Source organism: Cupressus sempervirens, chromosome 8 (assembly GCF_028749045.1).
Source record: "Cupressus sempervirens isolate cs-2001-9-10 chromosome 8, ASM2874904v1, whole genome shotgun sequence".
NCBI classification, from domain to species: Eukaryota; Viridiplantae; Streptophyta; class Pinopsida; order Cupressales; family Cupressaceae; genus Cupressus; species Cupressus sempervirens.
This window is the reverse complement of record NC_143125.1, coordinates 542,742,328-542,765,811: the sequence shown is the minus strand read 5'-3', so window position 1 is coordinate 542,765,811 and position 23,484 is coordinate 542,742,328.

Sequence of the window (23,484 nt, the reverse complement as noted above, 5' to 3'; positions counted from 1 at the left end):
ATATATATGTATATGTATATATATATACATATATATACATATACACACATATATGTTTTAACATATTTTTCAATGTATACATATATATACATTGAATAATATGTCAAATCATATATATATATATACATATACATACATACATACATACATAGACACACACACACATATATGCTTTGATATATTCTTCAATGTTAAAGTAAAACTATTAATTAATAGATAACAATAAATCACAAGGGTTTGAGAGCTTGTACAAGCCATCCAATTTATATGATAGCATTTCCTCTCCTTACAATTTGTTTACTTTCAACTAAAAGATAAGATTCTAAAATAGATTTAATCTCTTACATCTAATTCATATCATTTTCATCTTCCCCAAATTGAGGTTAAAGGAGATACCTCTTAGCAACCTCCTCAACTAGAGACTCAGCGTCGGAGGAAAAATGTCAAATCCTAATCTTTCTTAGTCATAACTGTATAAATTAAATAAGTATTAACACAATGACCAAAACAATTAGCATATCAGTACTTCAACAGACACAATCTTTTTATTTTAGTAAGAAAAATACCACTATTTAAGCATGATATTAAAATTACATCTTCTTCCCCACAATTTTCACTTAAACAACTAGTTCATGTTATATGGTAGGCATTCTTTTTCTTCATACAACTTGCAAAATACACATCACTCAACTTTGACATCAAAAGATTTGAAAAAACCTATAGAAAACTATCAAGCGATAAAAAGATAAATGCCAATTTGACCATGGAGTTAAATGTGTGGTCATATGATGGTCTCCTTCATCATCATCAAAGCATCAGTTGGTATAACAAAGTACACTTCTACACTTTGCTTCTCTCACCTCTTATACCACTCTATATTTTACAATAATGAGTACTATGCCAAGGGTTGATTAAAAAATTCACTTTTGACAATATTTTTTTTATGTCCCCTTTGCAATATCACGTCAACCACCTTTTATAGAAAATGAGAATGAAGAAGGGCTCTTCAAAGTCTACTGGCAGTTGCTTCCTGAGTATTTAATGCAAAAGTAAAGTAGATACTTTATGTCTATTGACTTTTTATTAAAAATTTAAGTTAGAGATCTACCCTTATTGCATTAGTCACATAGTAATAAAAATGTAATTGTGAACATAGATCATAAATATGTTCTAATGAATATATTATGTGAATATAGTAAATCATAAAATAAAATAAAAATAAAGATACACCTATATATAAATAAAGATGTAGTTTTTATCTATATTTATTTGTGGGAAGGTGTGTAGACACTCATGCCTGTATTTTTTATTTGTTCGCATTGAGTTAAAGAGCATCATATTATTATGTTGTTACCTTTATCAATAAGAAATGGTTTTGTTTCCATACAACCAAGTTCCCAATTATCACAGTAATTTGCTAATATCTATTTATTATAGAATATTGAAATTTATTTTACATGATTAACAATTAATCTTTGTGAATGCGAGTCAATATTTTATTAATATTTGATTGTGAATTATTTTTGGTTTTAATTGTGTTTGTTTTTCATCAATATTTTGGACCATATTCTACAATCCATCATCATGATAAAAGGAATGATAGAAGAGTAGATAATGAGAAAATTATTATATACAATTTTTTTAAAACATCTCTATTCAACATTAAATAGCAATTCCTATTCAACTCAGATTTGGGAGAGGTTATTTAATGAACTCGAGATTTTTTGGGTCTTCAATTGTGAGGCACAACAATTTATTCTAAATTGTGTAAGGAATCTCAGGTGTGGAAATAGCTTCCTACACTAATCTCTTAAGAGAAGTATGGTGCAAATCCTATTAAAATCTTTTACACTTATAGATTCAATATCATGTAAACAATAATATTTCAGCCAAGCAAGCATAAAGAAAATAGACAGAGAAAGAAACACATAACACAAAGATTTTTCAGTGGGGAAAAACCTTTCGGTAAAACAACCCCACCCCTCTAGAACCTGCACAATGTATTATCTTCAACACAAGGTCACAATACACTTGCAATGCAAGTTCAACAGTGACAACATAAGACTCCAGTAGCAACTCACAGTACCAACAATACACTTTTTTTGCATCCTCCTCTTCGCAACCCTAAAAATGCATATAACATGCACTTCACTTTTAGGGCTACTCCCAAAGGTAACTGTATTAGGGTTTTACCATTCTCTGAGAAAATAGGAACCCCAAAAATTTTTTTGGGGCGATGCCCCAAACCCCACTATTGGGGTAGAGTGTACAGTACTCAAATTTATCAGTTGCCACATGTCTTCACTTGTCATTGAATCTTCCTAACATAGCTCTTACGTGTCATAGGAATCCGTCATAACCGTTTTAGCTATGGTCTCCTTATACACAATTCAAGATGCTGACACATCAACATTATTTGCAAGAAATACATTTTACAAAACAAATAATAAGAATAGGAATTATCCAAGGTTGAGACACCTTATTCCTAACAAATTGGAAGTGTCCTTCTCACCACCTCCTTATTAAAAGGCTATCGAAAGAAATCCCTCCTTATTTCAACTAGAACATATGGAAGGAATGGAACAACTATATTTTTAGAGAGAAATACACCCTCAAGAGGTGGTTTCTTCAATAATAGTGACTCTAATTAGGGAATGCATATTGAGCTAGAAACAGAACCCCCCACCCAATCCCCCTACACAATTAGATAAGAGATGTATGAAGATTTGCAATATATCTCATCTTGTGGAGAAACTAGACAATACAAAGGCCTTGAAAAGGAATGATACCAAATGGAAGCCTACCCCTTTGTATTTGTGGAAACTCAGTTTCAAGGGATCTGGGAAAAATGGCAATGTGGTGGCTAGGGGTATAATTTGAGATGAACAAAGAAAGTGCATTAAGGGCTATAGGAGTAACTTTCATAAAGTCTCTAGCAATGAGACATAAGCAATAGGTCTATTATGGGGGTTGAAGATAATTGTTAATCTTGGCATTCAAAATTTGGCAATTGAGGGTGACTCAATGCTAGGCATTGTGACCATTATAGGGATCCATAAGATGAGTTTGCATGTTACGATGATTATAAGAGATGCCCAAATATTATTAAATAGATTTATTAAGACCAACATACACCATTTGTACCACAAGGGAAACCAAGTGGTGGACAACCTGGTGGTGTACGAACACAATGTCGATAATCAAAAGATTAGAGATGACGAGTTAGATCTTCTGATGATAGTTATAACACTTGTTCAAAAAGAAAATATTTTAAAATAATAATGACCAAGTTGAGTAAGTATTTGGTGAGAGTTGGATTAATGATGGTGCTTTTTCAAGGAGACAAGTTTTTTATGGTGATTTCAAATTGGTACATATTTTTAATTAATATCATGATTATGAGTCTTCATGCCAGGAGCATATCTGTAACCCAATGCAAGATATGGTGTGATTTATTTCACTTCCAAAGGACATACCTTTCTAACTCTCGATGCCCATTTTTGGGAATAATTACAGAAAAGGGATGAGGTGTCATGAAGAGAACATTTATTATCTAAAGTTCACATGTGAAAATTACAAGTGTAATCAAGACACAATTTCCACTATTATTAATTAATTTTAGTGCCTAGAAAGAAAGGATCTTTGTCTTGGTTATCTATGCATTTTCCTTATTTTCTTTAGTAGCTTTACTGAGGAGATGATAAAAGTTGTGGATGATTTAGTGGTTGAGCTTGGTGAAAAAGAGGATACAGAGAATGCTAATGCTTGAATCGAGCCACCCAAAATTGAAGAAGTTACTAGGAAGGACAAAGTAGTGTGGACTTACTTGAAGGAAAAGGGTTTAGTATCATTTATGGAATGCATTGAAGGTCATGATGAGAGAGTCTCATAGAAAATTGTAGAATTGTGGAAGAACTATTGGGTCACTTTGCATGGAGTCCCATTTGAAATTACAAAGGAGTTTATTGATAATGGCACTAGCCTAGTTATAGAAGGAAAACATTGTAGGAAATAGTTGAGGATTGCAAATAAGACAAGCTTGAGGAAATTGTTTTGACCCAATGAGGCTCTTGTTCATTTCTATGGTGATTTTTCTTGTGAAGAGATGTCTAAACCCTGCGATATGGTCTGCTACACGATTATGAGGTACATCACCATGGAAGATAGGAATAGGTGATTTATTATTATCATTTCTCCATTCTCAACCACTTTAGGAATAGGGAAAGCATTTCTTTTTCTTACCTTGTTCTGTATTCTATAGAGGATTGCATTTGAAACATGCACAAAAATAAAGAAGAAGGAAAGAGTTTCACCATATACCATCAAACCTTAATGTTTTTCCTATTTAAGTTTTACAAGGCTCTTAACCCTCAGATTCCTATCTTGATCCCTTCCCTCTCAATATCACTAAGGTTTTCCTATCTTCATCCCCTTCTAGAAAAACCTATGATGATAAGGAGCCCTTGACCACTATCAAGAAGGATTAAATAGAGAAAGTAGAGGTGTTGGATGTGGAAAGTATGAGAGATATAACTAGGAAGGGAGCCCATAGGTCTACCAAAAGACTAAGAAACAAGAAGCCCTCTACCCCTCATGGAAAGGAAAATGATAGTTATGATTCTATGGAGAACTTTGGAAAGAAAGGAGGCCTTAGACCTACAAGAAAAGCTACTATTAGAAACTATGGGGAAGAGGATGATAAGGGGACGACTAGTGAGGACAAGAATGATGAGACTAGTGAAGAGGGCCACAATAGTCCTATACCTTCTAGGGTGTTAGATACTTTCAAAACTAAGGCCAACACCCCTCACTCTAGTAATGATGGTGATATGGGTGATCAAAGTATAGTTCCTCTCCTAATAGGGCTCTAAACTTGGAAGCTAAAAATTAGGGGATTAAGAATAAAAAGAAAGTTCAAGCTGAAAAGTCCATGAGAGGTGACAAAAAAAATGAGGGTAAGACTACCACATGCCACTACTCACAACCATCCCCTAGTTAATCAAGATTTTTCCATGTTGGAGGAGTCCATTACCAGCTTGATCACAAAGACTGAGGATTTCGTGGAAAGGTTCAACATGGTGGCTAATTTCTCTATCTGTGTGATATATTTGATTGCAAAACCACCCTCCATCTTTTATAGCTTATTCATGAGGAGAGAAAGGGCACTAAGGACATGGAGACCACCTGCTCATTGTATCATTTCTTGGTAGATGATTGGCTATGGCTTCTACTGGAGAACCCAAACAACTAGAAGGAGAGTTAGCTCTTGGTCCCTTGTGTTTTCTTTTTGTTTTTTTATGTTTACTAGTTAGTGTTTGGCCCATATGGCTTATCATGTTAATTATTGGACTTGGTTTATGGCCAAATTTATTAAGAGGGAAAAGTTTTTCTATAATTATGACAATATGTTAGCCGATAGCTATAGTAAGTTTAAGTATAGAAACATTTTAATGTGGGGCTTTTGGTCTTACAAAAGAGGTTGATTAATCATATGATAATTACTTCTAGCTGATCTTCAACCTTGTTTTTCTATCTATTGGGTCAGCCCCCATTTTCGCTTCTTTTTAATATCAAAACCATTATATAATCAAGGGAACTTTTAAATTTGTCTTTCATATAACTTTCCTTCCTTCAATGTTATGAACAATAGTGTGGCAACAATGGTATTATAACTTGAGGGAGTGTCTAATATTGTTTTATTAAGTATATAATTCAAGAATACAGAAATGCCAAAGATGAATATATCATAAATCTATGGTGAGTTGTACCAAGGAAGCCATTTGAGATGATTATTACATTGGTAGAGTATGATTTGTGTGTAGGAGGGAAAACATTTTGTAGAATTGATATCCTATCAACATTGTACCATTCTAAATAAATTTATCTCTTGCATAGAACATGTGTCATTAAACTTTCCTGACTATGTTTTTAACATATGACAATGATGATTCTGGTTAGTTTTCAACTATAATAGACAATTGGCTAATTATATAATAGTTCATAGAGTCCAACAACATCAAAGAAGACAAGTATAAATAATAAACATGTTTTTTTTTATGTACAATATTATTACTTTTGTATGTTGGTTTTGGATTTAATTGTGAGGTATTTTAACATCAACATTTCAAGTCACTTTGTGATACATCATTAATATTATTATATTATATAATTTAATATATGTAATTTTTAATTTTTAATTTTAAAAAATTTCTTTAACTAGTATGTTATTATTATTATTTTTGTATTTTGACCTTTCTAAAACCAATTTTAGATTTCACACATCTCCTTCCTCCCCCTATTTTTAACTTATTTTGATCAACACATATTTTTTTGTTTCTTTTATTTCTCCATATTTGATAATAGATTATAGATTGTGATCCCAAACACCAATGTAAACAAGTTTATATAGTTGAATTTTGAAAATACGTAATGATAAGAAACATATTCTAAGATTTGGTTTGTTTAGGTAGCTCATCTAAAATCACATTGATTTTTTTCAATAAAACCCATTTTATATGGTTTTAGGTTAACCATCTAAACAAATTAAACCTTAGAGTGTGATATCAAACAAAAACACCAAAAATAGCTACCACAGCCCTAAAAAACATTAAAATAAAGGTACATGGCTAGCAATAGTACTCAATTCATATTCAATTTGTATACAAATGTACATCATTGTACAATCTTATATAAATTTACTTTGATTGAAAACAAATCTACACGATCTCTCTAGATATCATAATGACAAAGAGACTTGGCATGTCCCATCTTGTTTGTGTTAGGTCAATATTTTCAAAATTTAATAAAAAAATTAATTTAAAAAAATAAAATTGATAAAAACTACTAATATTAAGAAAAAATTATCTATTTCATATAATGAATCAATTTAATTATTAAAATATAAATAATGTTATTGTTATATGAATTTATAAATTAATATAATATATACATTTAATCAACAAGCAATAATATTTGGGTGAAATTAAAATTTGACAACTCTTCTCTAGGTAATCCAAGTCAAATAGAAGGGAGAGGTCTCATAAGAGACATGTTGGGTGCCATGTTGTCCTCCCCATTGGTTAACCTTAGCTCTTAGAAAACTCATGTTGTTGAAGATTATGTGGCCTCTCATGAGGTTGAGTTGGCTATCACATGAGGATATGAGAAAATCATTATAGAGGTGACACCAAGAATGTCATCATGATGTTGATAGGAAATTGTACCTCAGGTTGGAAAATGACTGATGGGTGTGTGCACTAGCTTGGTGTACAAATTAGTGGACACCCCATGAAAAAAATAAAACAATCTCAATAACCAATCGAGTTTTTAATAACCCAATTAGGTTATTCAAAAAATAAAATGATGACTAGGCTAGGCTTGGTAGCCAAGCTTGGCCATAGCAATATTAAAATAACCCAATCAGGTTTTATAAAACCTGATCATGTTATTTTATTATATTTTCCCTAAAACCCCTATTAGGTTTTATAAGACTTGATTAGATTTTTAAGTACTAAAATACCTATTGTTGCCCACGTTGAAGGGTATTATTTTACCCTCAAAATGTAGACCCATGACATCAAGCAGCTATGCAAAGCACAAACCCGATCGAGTTTGCAAAAAAAAAATATTTTTTAGATTTTTACTCCATGACGCCCCACAAACAAGGTATAATCATTTTATTTTTTGTTTATATTTTTCTTCTTAATATTTTGTAAATTGTTTTTATAACTTGGAATATTTGTAATTTATTTTCATAATTTGTAAGATTTTTTTATTTTATTTAAAAAAAATATTAAATGCATTAAAGAATCCAAGAAAATGAGCTAGAGCCGAAAGACCACCTCTAGCACAAACAACATAATCAAACCCTCCACCCACTATAACACAACCAAAAAACACTCTACTCATTGTGACACAAACATAAAACCTTCCACCCATTGCGATACAGGCACAAAACCCTCCATTCAATGTCCCCCTTCAATAATAATCACCTCTTATAAGCCCTTTGCACATACCATTAGATCATGTAAATGCTATGCAAGAGGAATTCATAAATTGCCTTAGACAAAGTACCTCTCACATTAGCCAAATGGTCATTAGGTTGAGGTCATCTACTCTTTCTTACCACTTAACCGTGATGGACACACTTGAAAAAATAGCTCAAAATATGAATGAGGTGTCTAGGGAGCTTATGGAATGGAGTTCATGGAGGGATAGGTGTCGTACATTTTATGCCAATGTATTATCATATCAACAAGTAAAAGATAAGGACATCAAGAAAGGTTTTATATGTTCTCTTTTCACTAATTCTAATTCTAGAAACTCCCTTTGAGAAACAATAAAAATAATAATATATTCATTGGTGCACTCACACTAGGATGAGATCATATTTTTAGGGTAGGTGTATATGGTATTTGACTTGCCACTGTGTAATAATTATGAGTTAACTCTATATTTTTTGAGAAAGCTATAGTGCGAGTTCATCCTTGGCAAGAAGCCAAATCAATTTGACGTCCACTAGTTCTAGGGTAGAGGGAAAGACTTTGTGTAGGGTAGAACTGGGGCCCATAGGGTGGTACCACAACATGAGAAGAGCTATACAACATGAACAACCATGTCTCATGTTGTGGTTCCAATAGTCATAAAGGAGTCTTTTGATATAAAAACTCTTCATGAAGCTACATTATTGGCAGATGCCATCATTTAGCATGGCTCACAATTAGGTGGTGTTACTTCACCTATGACACCTCAACCATCATTAGATCCACCTTTAGGGTCATCAAAACCTATGGCATCTTCATCATCATGACTAGCACCACTAGTGTTATCCCCACACGCGTCACCTGCATCGTCATCATGTACATCATTATAGTCTTTAGGACCTAATCACCATGTGTATTTTAGCTGCCAAAGAATATTTGATGGGGTGGATAGTGAGGTGACTAAAGATGGATTGACATGCCGTCTATGTGTACATCGTGGGAAGTTTTTTTAATGCATCTAGAGGTGGGGATTTCATGCTCATAGACGATTTCATGACATTGGTCTTTGGTGGAGAGGAGACACAAGTTTTTTTACTTGAATTTTCACATGTTATTATTTAATCACCTAAATATCATAATTGTAAATAATTTTTTAATTTTATAGAACACTCTAGATTGATATGTGAACATATACAATGTAGGGTGTAGCAAGTGATATGCGAACACCACAGAGTACTAATTCTGCTAGAGGTGCGAGGCTAAGAGAAAGAACAACCAAGGTAAAGCTTTTTAAATATTCTTTAAAGTACAAGAATACATTGGCTTCAAAATAATATTTCTTAATTTCTATGACACTAACAATAAAAAATTTCTCTAAATGTTGTTTCTTAATTGTTATGACATTATCCAATCCTATTCAATCCAAGGCTCCTTGCCAGGACCTTTTGGACTTTGAAACCTTACATCATTCCATCAATTTATTCCTTAAGATATAGTTTTCCTTTATATAGCTTCCCACTATCTACATCTTCTAGTCCTTCACCTCATCCAATAGCACACAAACTCTAAGGATTTTTACAAGGAATCCAATAGAATATCCATATCAAAGATAAGTCGATGAGTTATGTCATCTAATTACATCATGTGAATTTTCTAGTGTTGAAACCTTTCCATCTCTCACACCTATCATTCCTCTTCCATCTACCATAACTATCATCCCTTTTTCATCAATCTCGCTTATATTTCCCCCTCTATTTCCTACCATTATTGAAACCCCTCTTCTAGATCTCTTTCTGTCTCCTACCATTATTGGAACCCTCCTATTCATTAAATTTATCCAATTTGCATCCACATCTCTTACTCCTAGCATTAGCCAGACCCCATCTAATGAACCTCATGAGTCCATCCTTCATATACCCATCCCCATTGAAGAACCTATTGACCTCCATATCACCTAGGGTTTCTTGCAAGAGTTTGGAGGTCTTGAATCTACACTTGTATTTCTTGACAAGGTGTCAAAATTTCATTTTAATCTTTCTTTTTCTTTCTAATCTCTTTGTTTTAAATTTAGACATTGTGCAGTGTCTGCCCCAAGTTTATATTTTGTTATTATTGGGGAGCTCTTTTAGGCGAGTTTATGCTTGATGATTAGTAGCATTATCTTTCAGATTATCAGATATTGTTTTCATGCTCAGTTGATTTTATAATGAGATTACTTGGCACTAGTTACTTCATGTTTGCATGCTTATACCTTGATGATGATTATTGTAGTGATTTTAGTTATTTGATGATGTTAGTTAGATGGATTATTATATGTGTTTTCTTATGGATACTTACCCCATACTACATGTGTATGGTGTGCGTGTATGTTTTCTTTATGTGTGACATTTGATGTGGTTAAGAAAGGGAGTCGTAGTCACCTGCTAGTTAGGATCTACATGATGCACCACTTCCTGCCATTGCCTATTTAGTTTAGAATATATGTGTTTGTACATGTGTGGATTTTATGTAGATTGCAGGTACTAGGTATCGACTTCCCTGAATTGCCAAGATGAGCATACCCTATTGCAATATCTCAATGGTAAGAGAGAGGAGATAAATTCTTGAGTCCAAATCCTAACCTTTAAACCAATTGTCCTAAAAAATTAGGAAAAATATATGAGATGATTACCCTTTTGAATGCATTGTATGACATAAATTCGTGATTATAACCCTTTAGTTTGATCTTGTATGTGGTATTTTATGATGGGTTTTCATATTTTGTCTTATGGGTCTTGGGTGATTTTCTATTAGTTAAGTCAAATTAAAAGATTAATTAATAATTTAATTTAATGGAAAATTATTATGATAATTTCAATATTTAATTATATTTAATTGAAAAATTAATTAAATAAAAAGAATTAAATTTAACGAGAAATTTATGGTATAATTGTTTAGCATAATAATATTAATTTAATTTAATAATAATATATTTAGGAGATCATTTTTAAATAAATGCTAAATATTATTATTACTCAAGTCAATAAATATTTTATAAAAAAAACGCTTTGAAAATAAATTATAGAGTGAAAGAGAAATTAATTTATTAAAGATATTTTAATTTGCATAAAGTGTGCATGAATATTCAAAAAAGTTAATAAGGAGTTAAAAGATTGTGATCAACGAGTTCCCCTCATGTGATCGCACAATCAGTGCCCCAATTTTAGGGAAGAACTCCATATCAGATATTGAGAGTTCATTTCACAAGGACCGAGAATTTGGAAGAAGGGATTTTTCAAAGAGAAGGTTTTGAGAGAAGAGAATTCTCTCACAAATTTTTAGGTGATTACGTATTAGCATCAGAACTAGGTAGAGCCTTGTATTTTGTTCACCTAGTGATTTATGTAATTTAATATTCTTGTCTTCTTCGTGCTTATTGAATTGTTTTTCCAAATTTCATTGTGATGAATCTTTCAATATTTCATTTTGAAATTATTGGTATTCATATCGATTGCTTCTGTATATGTCAGGATTGAAAATATCAGTAAAACCCTCATTTTGTAGATTAAAAATTGTTAAATAAATCAGGAAGGGTTTTGAAAGAAAATTTAAATTTAAATTGAAAATTTGATTAGTTTGTCATATTTTCCCTATCAGAGTATTGATAAAGATTTTGCAAAAAATAATAAATATATTTTAAAAAGATTTGAATTGGGAGGGGGGTTGTTTTATATATAAAAAAATGATTTTTATATTAAAATTATATAAATTTTTTTTTTAAAAAGAGGAGAGGTGGGTTTTACCCCACCTCCCCCCTTATCCCTACCCGATGGCATTATGGTTGCTACTTCTTGTAGTGGGTACTACGGTAGCACTAGCAGTACCCTATACTACTGTTGTGGCCACAAGCCACTGTGGCAGCAATCATCAAGGGCAACCACATGATAGCCTTTAATGGCCAGCCGATGGGCCTAAAATGCTTGATATTAAATGCAATTTTCCTTTTTAAAATTTGTTTTATAATTTTTATTAAAATTTAATTATTATTTAAATAATAATTTTATTAATAAGATTTTTATTAATTATTAATTTAATTAATTAATAAATTTTTAACATAGTTATTTTAAATTAGTTATTAATAATATATTAATATCGTTTTAAAGAAAGATACCCATCTGAATGGCATGCGCGGGTGCAGGTGTAGGTGAGGAAGTAGTAGCTAGAGGTGGTGTTGGCAAAGGCTTAGGGGCAGATTACGAGGTAAGAGTTAGAGTTTTCTTAGGTTCAATTCTAGACGTGCATGTAGATTCAATACTAGAGAAACAGTCAGGTCCTCATTCAGGGTTTAAAGCTCAAAACCAACCTAGGGTTTTGTATCTTGATGCCCTTTCTAACATTTTTTCTTCAAATCCTATTGTGCAGCCGACTACGAAGGACCACGAAACATTGTAGTTCCAATACTACCATTTCCAAGAAACCCACTTAGGTGAAAAATCAATATTTCATGGGAAAGCAGTGGTCCATCCAACTAAACCCTTCTTTGTGAATCCTTAGTTTCATGATGCCCGTCAGCAGGAACCTAGGGAAAAATTGTGAACTGGGCATGGTTCGACCTTTAGAAAAGGAGAATCTTCAAAGTAGGCCTCAAAATGAGTCCAACAACACTCGACACAAGACAGTTCCAAGATCAAGTCCTCAAAGCAGGCTACAAAACAAGATCAATACCATTTTCCACAAAACAGGCACAAGACCAAGCCTCTACCAAATAAGAGGCAATCAAAGAAAAACCAAAAGAATGGATCTAATCACAAACAATTAGTTTTTGATATTTTTCAAGGGTTTCCTTCAGAACCAACATTCAGTCTCGGTCGACCACAACCCATGATAAGGATTCGGGTCAGGATCCTTCTATAGATCCTCCCCATATATTTTTGGATAGCTCTCATGGTATTGAAGGCTCTAAGTCTACTTATGCTGATAGAGACCCCAAATATATTCAGGATCCTCCTAGGGTCCCCTTCATACCAATTGAGGAACAACAAATATGGAGAAATAAGTAGTGGTGGTCGATCCCATTTCAAAAGACACACATGCTGCCGATAAGTTGATGATCACACTCCCTAGTCATATGTTACAAAACTCTATTAGGCTGCCTCTTCAAATTGCTTTAATTGGTAAGTTTTCATCTAACTCTCTATCATTTTCCACTATTAAAAATTGGGCCCATGTGTCTTGGCTAGAGTTAAGGGATATCTTTTATATTAATTTAGAATCAAAATGTTTTATAGCTATTTTTGAATGAAAAGCTTCTAGAGATCTAGTGCATAAACAAAAAGGTTGGTTTTGTTGTGGTTCTGGATTATACACTTTGATTTGGATCCCTAAGTTCAAACCTCAATCTCTTCAAATTCCTTTTATGCCACATTGAATATCCTTTCCCTCTTTACCTCTTGAGTATAAGGATCCCTAGATTATTGAAATTTTTGCAAACAAATTGAGAATTTTCCTACCACATGATCTTATTCCTTATGATCGACCACATTTGGATGTGAAAGTCTATTTGTTGCTAGATATGCGACAACCTCTTCCCTCTCATTTGGTTATAAATTCTCAATGGGGCTTATGGGACCAGTCAATCATAATTCAAAATGAGCAAACAATTCAAAAGTTTCAAGATAGACTGGGACATTTTAATACTCAATGTTAAGATTCAATCAATGAGGTCCAAGAAGTATGTCTAGATTATAGCACTGATCCTAATTTATGTGCCCATAATGCTCCTTTAGATTTGATCCATGATAAGATTACTATGGCTTCTTCTTAGTGTGCTTATATTCCAACAAGTAACCAGAGTTTGGTTCTTTCTGCTAATTCCAAACTATCTATATTTTTACAGTTGGTCTTTCCATATATACAATGTCTGCTAGCTAGAAAGAAAAACTCCCATGATCTACTAGCATTAAAGTCTTCTATGCATGTCCTAGATCTAGATAACTTGAGCCACTCACATTTAGATCTGCCATTAGTCTATTACAAAACAAGTGATCTCTCCAAAAGCCAATATGTTGATTAGAAAACTCTCCAAATTAGAGATCAAATTGCTTCTACAATTGCTAACAATATAGTATTTGGTATTGCTAAGGAAGAAGGATTTAATATGGTAAACCAAAAAAATAGTGACCTAGATGTGTTTTTCAAAGAATTTCAGTATTGGAATAGTCAAATCGACCAAAAGAAAGCACCCAGTTGCAAGATTGTAGAAGATATCAAAACTCCAAGCCAAGCAGATAAAATGGATTCGATATTGGATTCATGCATTGACCTGGATCCACTAGGTGTTGAGAAGAGTATTTTTCAACAAGTGGCAAACAATTTGGATTTCCATTTGGAAGAGATAAATTTGAGGGAACTTGAGATTGATAAGGATCAATCAGAGTCTCAATCTCAAAACATCCCAAACAACATGGAGGATTCTATTTTTCTTCAGGTAGCTGATCAGTTGGAGTTTCAATTTCAAGATATTACTTTGAAGGAACTTGAATCTGGTCTTCAAAACAACTTTACAAATTTTGATATTCAACACACTTTCTCCATTGTTCGGTCTCCTTCTCTTTTTCTTCAGACCTCCAAGACACCCAAATCTAGAGGGTGCCCAAAGGGTTCAAAGACTAGGAACAAGATTACTTCAAGTATTCAGACCACACTAGATGACAAATTTGTTGTCAACAATAGAGTGATGAGGAGAACAACAATTCTCCTTGTCAATAATGAAAATTGTATCATGCAATGTTAGAGGCATAAATGCCTCTCACAAGAGAGGCAAGATTCATCACTTTTTAGAATCTACAAAAGTAGACATTGTGTTGTTACAAGAGACAAAATTATCACAAAAAACATTTCAAAATTCCTTGGCCAAATGGCCAAGGTGGTCCTCAGTACATTCTCCCAGTATGGGTGCCTCTAGGGGTCTTACTTTACTTTAGAACCCATTAACAATTTAGGGACACCTTATTCAACAACAAGCTAATTAACAAATGCTGCAAGTGCTAGATTTTGATGTCTCTTTTACTTTGTTTAATGTTTATGGTCCTACCTCCACTCAAGAAAAGTTGAAAACATGGGATCAATTAGAAATGTTAATTCAATCTTTAAAATTCTCACCAAGTCATTCTTGGGGGTGACTTTAATGCGATCTTGAATTAAAATGAGAAAGTTGGTGTTAATTGCCCACCTATTAAAACCATTTAGGATTTTGCTAAATTTGTTGAGAACGATGATTTAATGGATATTTGACCCTCTAATGGTAAGTTTACATGGACAAACAGGAGATCTAGTTTTGCACAAATTATAGTCAGATTGGATAGATTTCTTCTTTCTCATGAATGGAAATTAGGTAATTTTGGTTTTCACTCAAAGATATTGTCTACACCAAAATTTAACCATTTTCCAATTTCCATAAACATTGGTCAATTTGCATCTATAGATTAGAATCAACATAAGTCATCATTTAAATTTGGAAGTATGTGGTTGCACCACCCACATTTTCTTCCACTTTTAAAGCAATGGTGGATCAGTGCTCCTTTTGCTCTAGGATCTAAAATGCACCAATTTGCCACTAAATTGAAGCATGTCAAGGAGCAGATCAAAATTTGGAATCTACAAGCTTTTAAGAATGTTTTCAAGAAAAAAGAGGTTGTTAAGTTGTAATTGGAGGATATTCATTTCTCCATTATCAAGAATGGGATGGACAGTGATAATTATGTTAAGCAAAAAGAGTTACAACATGAATGGGAGGAATTGTGTAATAGGGAGGAAGAATATTGGAGACAAAAGTCTAGGGAAGTTTGGTTACAATAAGGAGACAAAAACACAAAAAAATTTCATGCTTCTGCCCAACAAAAATGGGTAGCTAAATCAAATTTTCAAATTTCGAAGGCAGAATCGGGCAATATTCTAACCAACGCTCAACAGATCAGAGATGAAGGTATTAAGTTCTTTTAGAATCTTCTTGCACTAGTAGATCACCCTTCCCCTTTGCCTTCACAAGTTGAGGATTTCATTCAGCATATCCCTACAATGATATGTCCCATGGAGAATTCCAAGCTCTTGGCCCCTTTCACCATTCAAGAAATTTGAGGAGTATTCTCCTTCCCTCCAAACAAATCTTCGGGACTAGATGGCTTCATGGCCTTATTCTTTAAGAGTTGTTGGAAGTTTATTAGGTGGGACCTTCTAGCAGCCATGGAGGAATCCAAAAAGTTTAAATCTATGCTAAAATACTTCAATTCTACAAATATAGCAATTATTCCTAAAATCAAGGAGCCCAAGACTTTTGCAAATTTTTGCCCAATTTCACTTTGCAACTTAACTTACAAAATTATTACTGAAGCTATTTATTTGAGACTTCAAAAAATTCTTCCATTCATAATTTCTCCCCAACAAGGTGGCTTTGTTCATGGTAGAGAAACAATGGAAGGTGCAATCAATAGTAATCAGTCTTCTAATTTTGTTGTCAAGTTAGACATGCAAAAGACATATGACAGAGTTTGCTAGCATTTCCTTTTTCAAGTCCTTCAAAAAATGGGTTTTGACAAGAAATGGTGTAAGTGGATTAAAGCTTTCATTTCGGGGGTTTGGTTCTCAATTATTATTAATGGGTCAGCGTCAAGCTTCTTTCCTTCCATGCAAGGCCTCCGATAGGGTGATCCTCTTTCACTAGCTTTATTTATCATCATGGTTGAAGCCCTTAGTAGGAATATCAAGCATCATCATCTCTCTGATAAGTGGAAAGGAGCAAAAAATTGAGGGTACATCAATATCAATCACACACTCTCTATTTGTTGATGACACATTATTGTTTGGTTCTTCAATAGTTTTAGAGGCTAAGTAGATAAAGAAAATTTTGTTGCAATATTCAAAAGTTCTAGGGCATAAAATTAATCCTCAAAAGTCAAAAATCTTCTTATTTAACACAAAGAACGTCATCTCAGACAAGATTGTGCATATTTTGGGGTTTTCTGAGGATTTTTTACCCTCCACTTATCTTGGGATTCCCTTTTTTATGGGATCAAATAAGAAAAGTTTTTGGGATGGTGTCTATCAAAGAATTAAGAGTGAAATTGCCTCCTAGAAAGTTAGATGGTTGTCATTATTTGGTAGAATATTGCTTATTAAGTCTGTTCTTTGTGCAATACCAAATTATTATATGGCTGTCATGCAAGCACCATCTTCTATTATTTCAAAAATTCAAAAACTTATTAAAGGATTTCTATGGTCTAGAAATTTGACAAATGAAAAGAAACTTCCACTTATTTCTCTCCAAGATATGACACATACTCCTACTCTAGGAGGAGCTAGAATTCATGATTTGACAACAAGGAATAAGGCATTTGGTGGTAAGCTAGCCTAGCCTATGTACACTAAATCACAATTAGTTTGGTGTCAAATAATGCAACAGAAATATCTAGATAACAATGAGCCACATAAAATATTCTCTATGTTGGACCCTCCTAAGGGATCAGTCATTTGGGATTTCATGATTGCATCCAAAGACATTGTTCTTAAGTACATTTCTTGGGAATTAAATTGTGGGGACAAGATCAAAATTTAGGCTGATTCGTGGAATGGACATCCTCCCTTAAATACAATGCCAAATATTCAAAAAAAAGTCTCAGTTATAGAAGTAGAATGGGGCAACCTTGTTATTCACTTTATGGATGTAATATGTATTTTTTCAAGGAAAGTAATATGGAAAGATACAGACCAACTCCCTTTAGATCCTCAATGCAAACAAAAACTTCAATCTATCTTCTCAGATCGACAGGCTTTTGTGTCAAAGGTTGAGGGTCAATTACTATGGATTCTAGCTAAAAATGGAAACTATTCAATCAAGGAAGGTTACAAACTTCTCTAGCAAGTTGAGTCGACAAAATCCCCTTCTCAAGCCTTCATGTTTTGATGGAATAAAGTAGAGCTACCTAGGGGTGGGTGCTTTGTGTGGCCAGAAATTAAGCACATAATTCTAACAAGTGATTAGTTGGCTAGGCTAAGTATTGCTTCTCCTTTCAAATGCGTTTTATGTGGTGAGGAGGATGAATCAATTGACCACTTGTTTGTAAGTTGTCAATTTGCATACTAGTGTTAGATGTTTATCTTAAAAAAATTAAATTATCATACTCCACTACAAAATAACATCTAGGACATCTTTTAGGCATGGCCAGTTCTTTACCCCAATGCCCTTTTTGTAGGAATCTAGAAATGTACACCTACAATAGTAATTTGGGAAATCTGGTGGGAAAGAAATAAGAGGATTTTTATAAAAGAAGTATCATATTTAGAGAAAGTGTTCCAAATCATTGAAAAATTGATCTTAAAAGTTACCAATGAAAGTGTTAATATATGGAAACCTAATCTAGTTATCACTTCTTGGGATGGAAGTATCATTCGGGAATGGAAATCAATTTTCATACCATTAGGATCTGGCACTTCTTCAAAGTTGCAAACTCCCACAAATAGATCTACAGTCAAGTGGCAACTTCCTATGCTTGGATGTGTCAAACACAACTTCAATGGAGCATCTAGAGGTAACCCAAGACAATCGATCTTGGGAGCATGCATTAGAAACTACATTGGTAAAGTCTTGGCAATTACAACAACACCCCTAACTATAGGAACTAACAATATGGTTGAGGCTCAGGCATTGCTCTCAGGATTAATTCTTGCAAAGAAAGGGAACTACCATCATGTGCAGATTGAAGGTGACTCCCAAGTTATAATCTTAGCTTGTATTAGGAGACAATCATCATCTTGGAAACTCAAATATGTGCTCCAACAAATCTGGAATATTATTGATAAGTTTCAAGAGGTCACATTATCACACACATACAAAGAGGGTAACATAATGGCCGATTATCTTTCCAACTTAGGTTGTAATGGGATTACAAATTTTACATTAAACCCTTTTGCATTCATGGAGCATTACAAAGATTTGCAGAAATAGATGGCTAATGATTATGTGGATTGTAAGTAGTAATTGGTTATCTTTCCCATTTGTATTAAATGGTGAAATGCCCGGGCATAGTTGAGCTCCATTTTTAAGGGGGAAGCTTTTACCAAACTATAGGAGCATAGTGTTCACCATGTAAGCTCAAGTTTAGGGTTGACCGAGTTACCCTTGGCTTAGTGTTTATCGAGTTCAGTAAGTTCAGTTTTAGTAATGACCGAGTTAGCCTTGGCTTAGTGTTTATCGAGTTTAGTATTGACTGAGTTCAGTAAGTATAGGTTTAGTATTTGTAAGAATTTTCCTAAGGGAAAAATTCACCCAAGAACTAAGAACTCAAACACAAGCACACAGTAGACCAAAGAGAGAGAGTATGATCAGAATAACAATGTATTCAATAACTGGTTTAGAGTACACTAGGAGTGCCTGAATATAAAGGCCTCTGAGATACATCTAGAATGCCTCGTAATCAACACCATGATGTGTCATACAACCAAGCACATGTCCACCAGATATGGGTTATCCTCCATTAAGCATGGAAGTAATTGCGGTGATGAGAGGATAATCCTACAAGGGTGTGACACGCAAAATAGTGTTGTAGACACCATGTGCTTAAATAGAGTTGCATACTCCTGTGTTGTCTACATGAAAACTCAAAAAGGTGCACAAACTCCTAAGTGTTTCACAAATAAAAATAATAAAATAATGCAAAATAATTAAATAATGCATTAACCTAAGTAAACTTAAGTAAGTGTAAAAAGTAAATACTTATTTACACCAACACCCCCCCTTAAGTGCAACTTAGGGGAATGCCCTTAAGCTTACAAACTCAGATGAAGATGCAAAATGGCTCTCGACTACTAGGCCATGTTAGGTACCCATGTACGTAATGATATGCAATCTCCCATAAAGCAGAGAAAGAGGGAAAACCTCATGGGAAAAACTTGTTGTGGTATCCACAACACATGCCCCATTCCTCACTAGGAATGGGGACCCCTATAAGGAAACTCAGGTGCAGAAACAACTTCCTACACTAATCTCATAAGGAAAGTATGATGCAAATCCTATTAAAATCTCCTACACTTACAGATTCAATATCATGTAAATAACAATATTGCAGCCAACCATGCATACAAAAAATAGATAGAGAAAGGAACACAAAACACAAGGATTTTTCGGTGGGGAAAAACCTTTCGGTAAAACAACCCCACCCCTTTAGAACCTGCACAATGTATTATCTTCAACACGAGGTTACAATACACTTGCAATGCAAGTTCAACATCAACAACAAAAGACTCCAGTAGCTACTCGCAGTACCAATAATACACCTTTTTCGCATCACATCTCTTCGCAACCCTAAAAATGCTTATAACATGCGCTTCACTTTAGGGCTACTCCCAAAAGGTAAACCGTATTAGGGTTTTACCATTCTTTGAGAAAATAGGAACCCCACTATTGGGGTAGAATGTACAGTACTCAAATATCTTAGTTGCCACATGTCTCCACCTGTCATTGAATCTTCCTAACATAGCTCTTACGTGTCATAGGAATCCGTCATAACCATTTTAGTCATGATCTCCTTACACACAATTCAAGTTGTTGACACATCAATGTTATTTGCAAGAAATACATTTTACAAAACAAATAATAACAATAGGAATTATACAAGGTTGAGACACCTTATTCCTAACAACCCCTACTTTCTTTTGACTCCCGAACTCATAGTTTGAGAATTCGAAGGAGAAGAAAGTCTCCGTTAAATCATTTTTTGCAAAAAAAATTAAAAAAAAAAAAAAAAATTGCGCGCATGCACATATCGAGGCACGCGCGCTTTGTAAAAACAAGGAAGGAAGGGAGGTTATAAAACCCCTCCTTCCCCCTTGTTATTGTCATTCTTCATTTCTCTTTTCTTAGAGCTGAGAGAGGAAGGTGAGAAAACCTCCCCCTCCCCCTCTCTCCATTCACATGTCGCGGCGCGCGCTTCTTGGGGCTGTGCGTGCGCCGCATTGCCGCACGCCCTTTTTGGATGTGCAATGTGTGCCATCGTGCCGTCGCGCACCCTTTTGGACCCGCGACATGTGCCTCTTGGGGCTATGCATGCGCCACGCTGCTGCGTGCCCTTTTTGGATGCGCAGCCACTACGCACCCTTTTTGGACGCGCAGCCACTGCACGCGCCTCTTGGGGCTGTGTGCACGCTGCGCACACCTCTTGGGGTTGCGCGCGTCATGCCGCCGCGTGCCCTTTTAGACCCACGGTGAGCGCGTGTCACTGCGCACGCCTCTTGGGCTGCACACCACGTGCGCGGGCTCCGCCACCGCCCTCCTCATTTGTTCAAATTTTTTATTTTTTAAATTTTTTTTATATGATTTCTGAAAAACCAAAAAAAATTTTTAACAAAATTTAAAAAATAATTTAAAAAATAAAAATTAAAAATTAAAAAACAAAAAAGGAAGTAAAGATCGTTTTTTTGTTTTTTTTTAATGTTTTATATGTATCCAGTGATTAATCGTTTTGCTTTTCTTTGTGATGTACAGGTAATATAATCAAATGGTGTCCACATCCGAATCAATAGCAAAGCCAGTTGTGTACAAGTTCCAAGGTGTAACCCCTAAGTCACGATTGCACAATGAACACTCTGAGATCAAAGACACAAAACTTGGACATACGAACATGGGAGAATTTTTGAGGGTTTGTAACAACCCAACTGAAAAATCTTCTTTGAGATCTGCCTTAATCCGGTCTGGATTGGTAAATGCAGCATCACATCTTAGGATCGTTCAGTTAGCTGAATTGATTTTGACCTTATCTCGACATTTTGTTCCCAAGAAAAGGGTGGTAAAGAGCGTCACTGGGGAGGTGGTCTTAGATCTACGACCTGATAATATTGAGAGAGTTTTTCACTTACCTAGAGTTGATCAGTTTATCAGACTTTCATATGAAGCAGCTGAGAGGTGGCATAAGGATCATCACCAGGAGGCCATGGACATCATATATTCCTCGTATTGAGAAGCCATCTCGGGGAAAGACAATCAACAAAGCAGATATGGCGTGAGGATACATGAAGGATGACATTGGATATTCAATCATTCTTCTGAGCAGAGTTATGGGATTGCCTGCAGCAGGTCATCTCGCTCCATTCATGGTTAACTTCATTGAAACTATTAGACACGCAAAAATGCCACTAGATTGGGCCACCACACTTAGCGAGAATGTGTGTGATCAATTGCGGACAGTAAAGGACAAGAATAAGTTTTATATGAATTCTTATGTGGTATATCTACTTGTAGCAAGAGCCACTGACTATCTCGAATTCTACAAAAAGGGAAATATGCAGGACCCTAACGCATGGCCTTATATAGTTTATCCTCAGCTAGTTAAGAAGAAGCTCTCGCCACAAAGCAAAGAGTACAAGATTGTGAATGATGCCTTTATCTTTTCCATCATTCGATTCATCGAAGGCGATTATGGAAAGAGATTGTTTGATGAGGCCAAGGCACAAATCACAGCTCTTGGTGCATATTTTATCCAGTTTCAGACATTCACATACATTCGGGTTGGTGGTGCATCTATTCATCCAAAGAAGCTCCCAAGGTACCCAAGTGACAAATTGGTTCTAATGGAAATTTCTTGGCATATTGAGTTAGCATATGAGAGGATCAAGAAAAAACAAAGACCTTGTTGGGATTGGCCATTTGTAATAGGAGCATACTAGGTAAAGAGAAAGTAGGATATCTTGACTTTCAAGTGGGAATGGGAGAACTATCCCCTCGAAGAATATATCTCTCCTCAGCCATTCTTCGACAATGTTAGTAAAGTGGAAAATCTGGCAGGAAAAGAGTTCGACCATGAGGATGCCATTGAAGATCATTGGATGAATGCCACAAATGACTATGATGTCTGTATTAGGGACTATTGTAGAATGACTTTATATTTAGCAGAGAAGACTCTCCATTTGACCATCCCGGATGAGATAAGGCTACAAGATTTGAAAGAGCTACTGGATCCCTTATTCAATATAGATAAGGTTGGCGAGAGGCCCATTCTGAATGTAGAGGTTATATGGAGGAAGGGGATGATATTAATCATCGAGAAAGACATGTCATCAGAATGACAAAGAGTTGGATCAAGAAACCCTTTACACTTGATTCAATTCTGGACACAGTGATATTCCATGCACATGCTCACCCAGAAAGGGTAAAGGGGAGGAAGGTCACAATTCCTATCTTTGCGCTCCAGTCTCCTATCAGGCTAGAAACAGTCTACCAGCTTGATCGTCTAGTGGGATATTACCATCCTTCAGAGAAGAAGAAAGAAAAGAGGAAGAGAGCCTCTCCTCAGAGGATCTAGATAGAGCATGTTGAAGAATAGGCCCTTGTGCTGCAACATGAATCTACTTCCCAAGACCCCCGAGACCCTGCAATTTCTCATATCTAGGTTGATTTTCCATTACTTCCTATTTTGTCAAGCCAACAAGAAGAAGGAGAGATTCCTGAGACATCCATTCATCCGATGCATGAAGAACC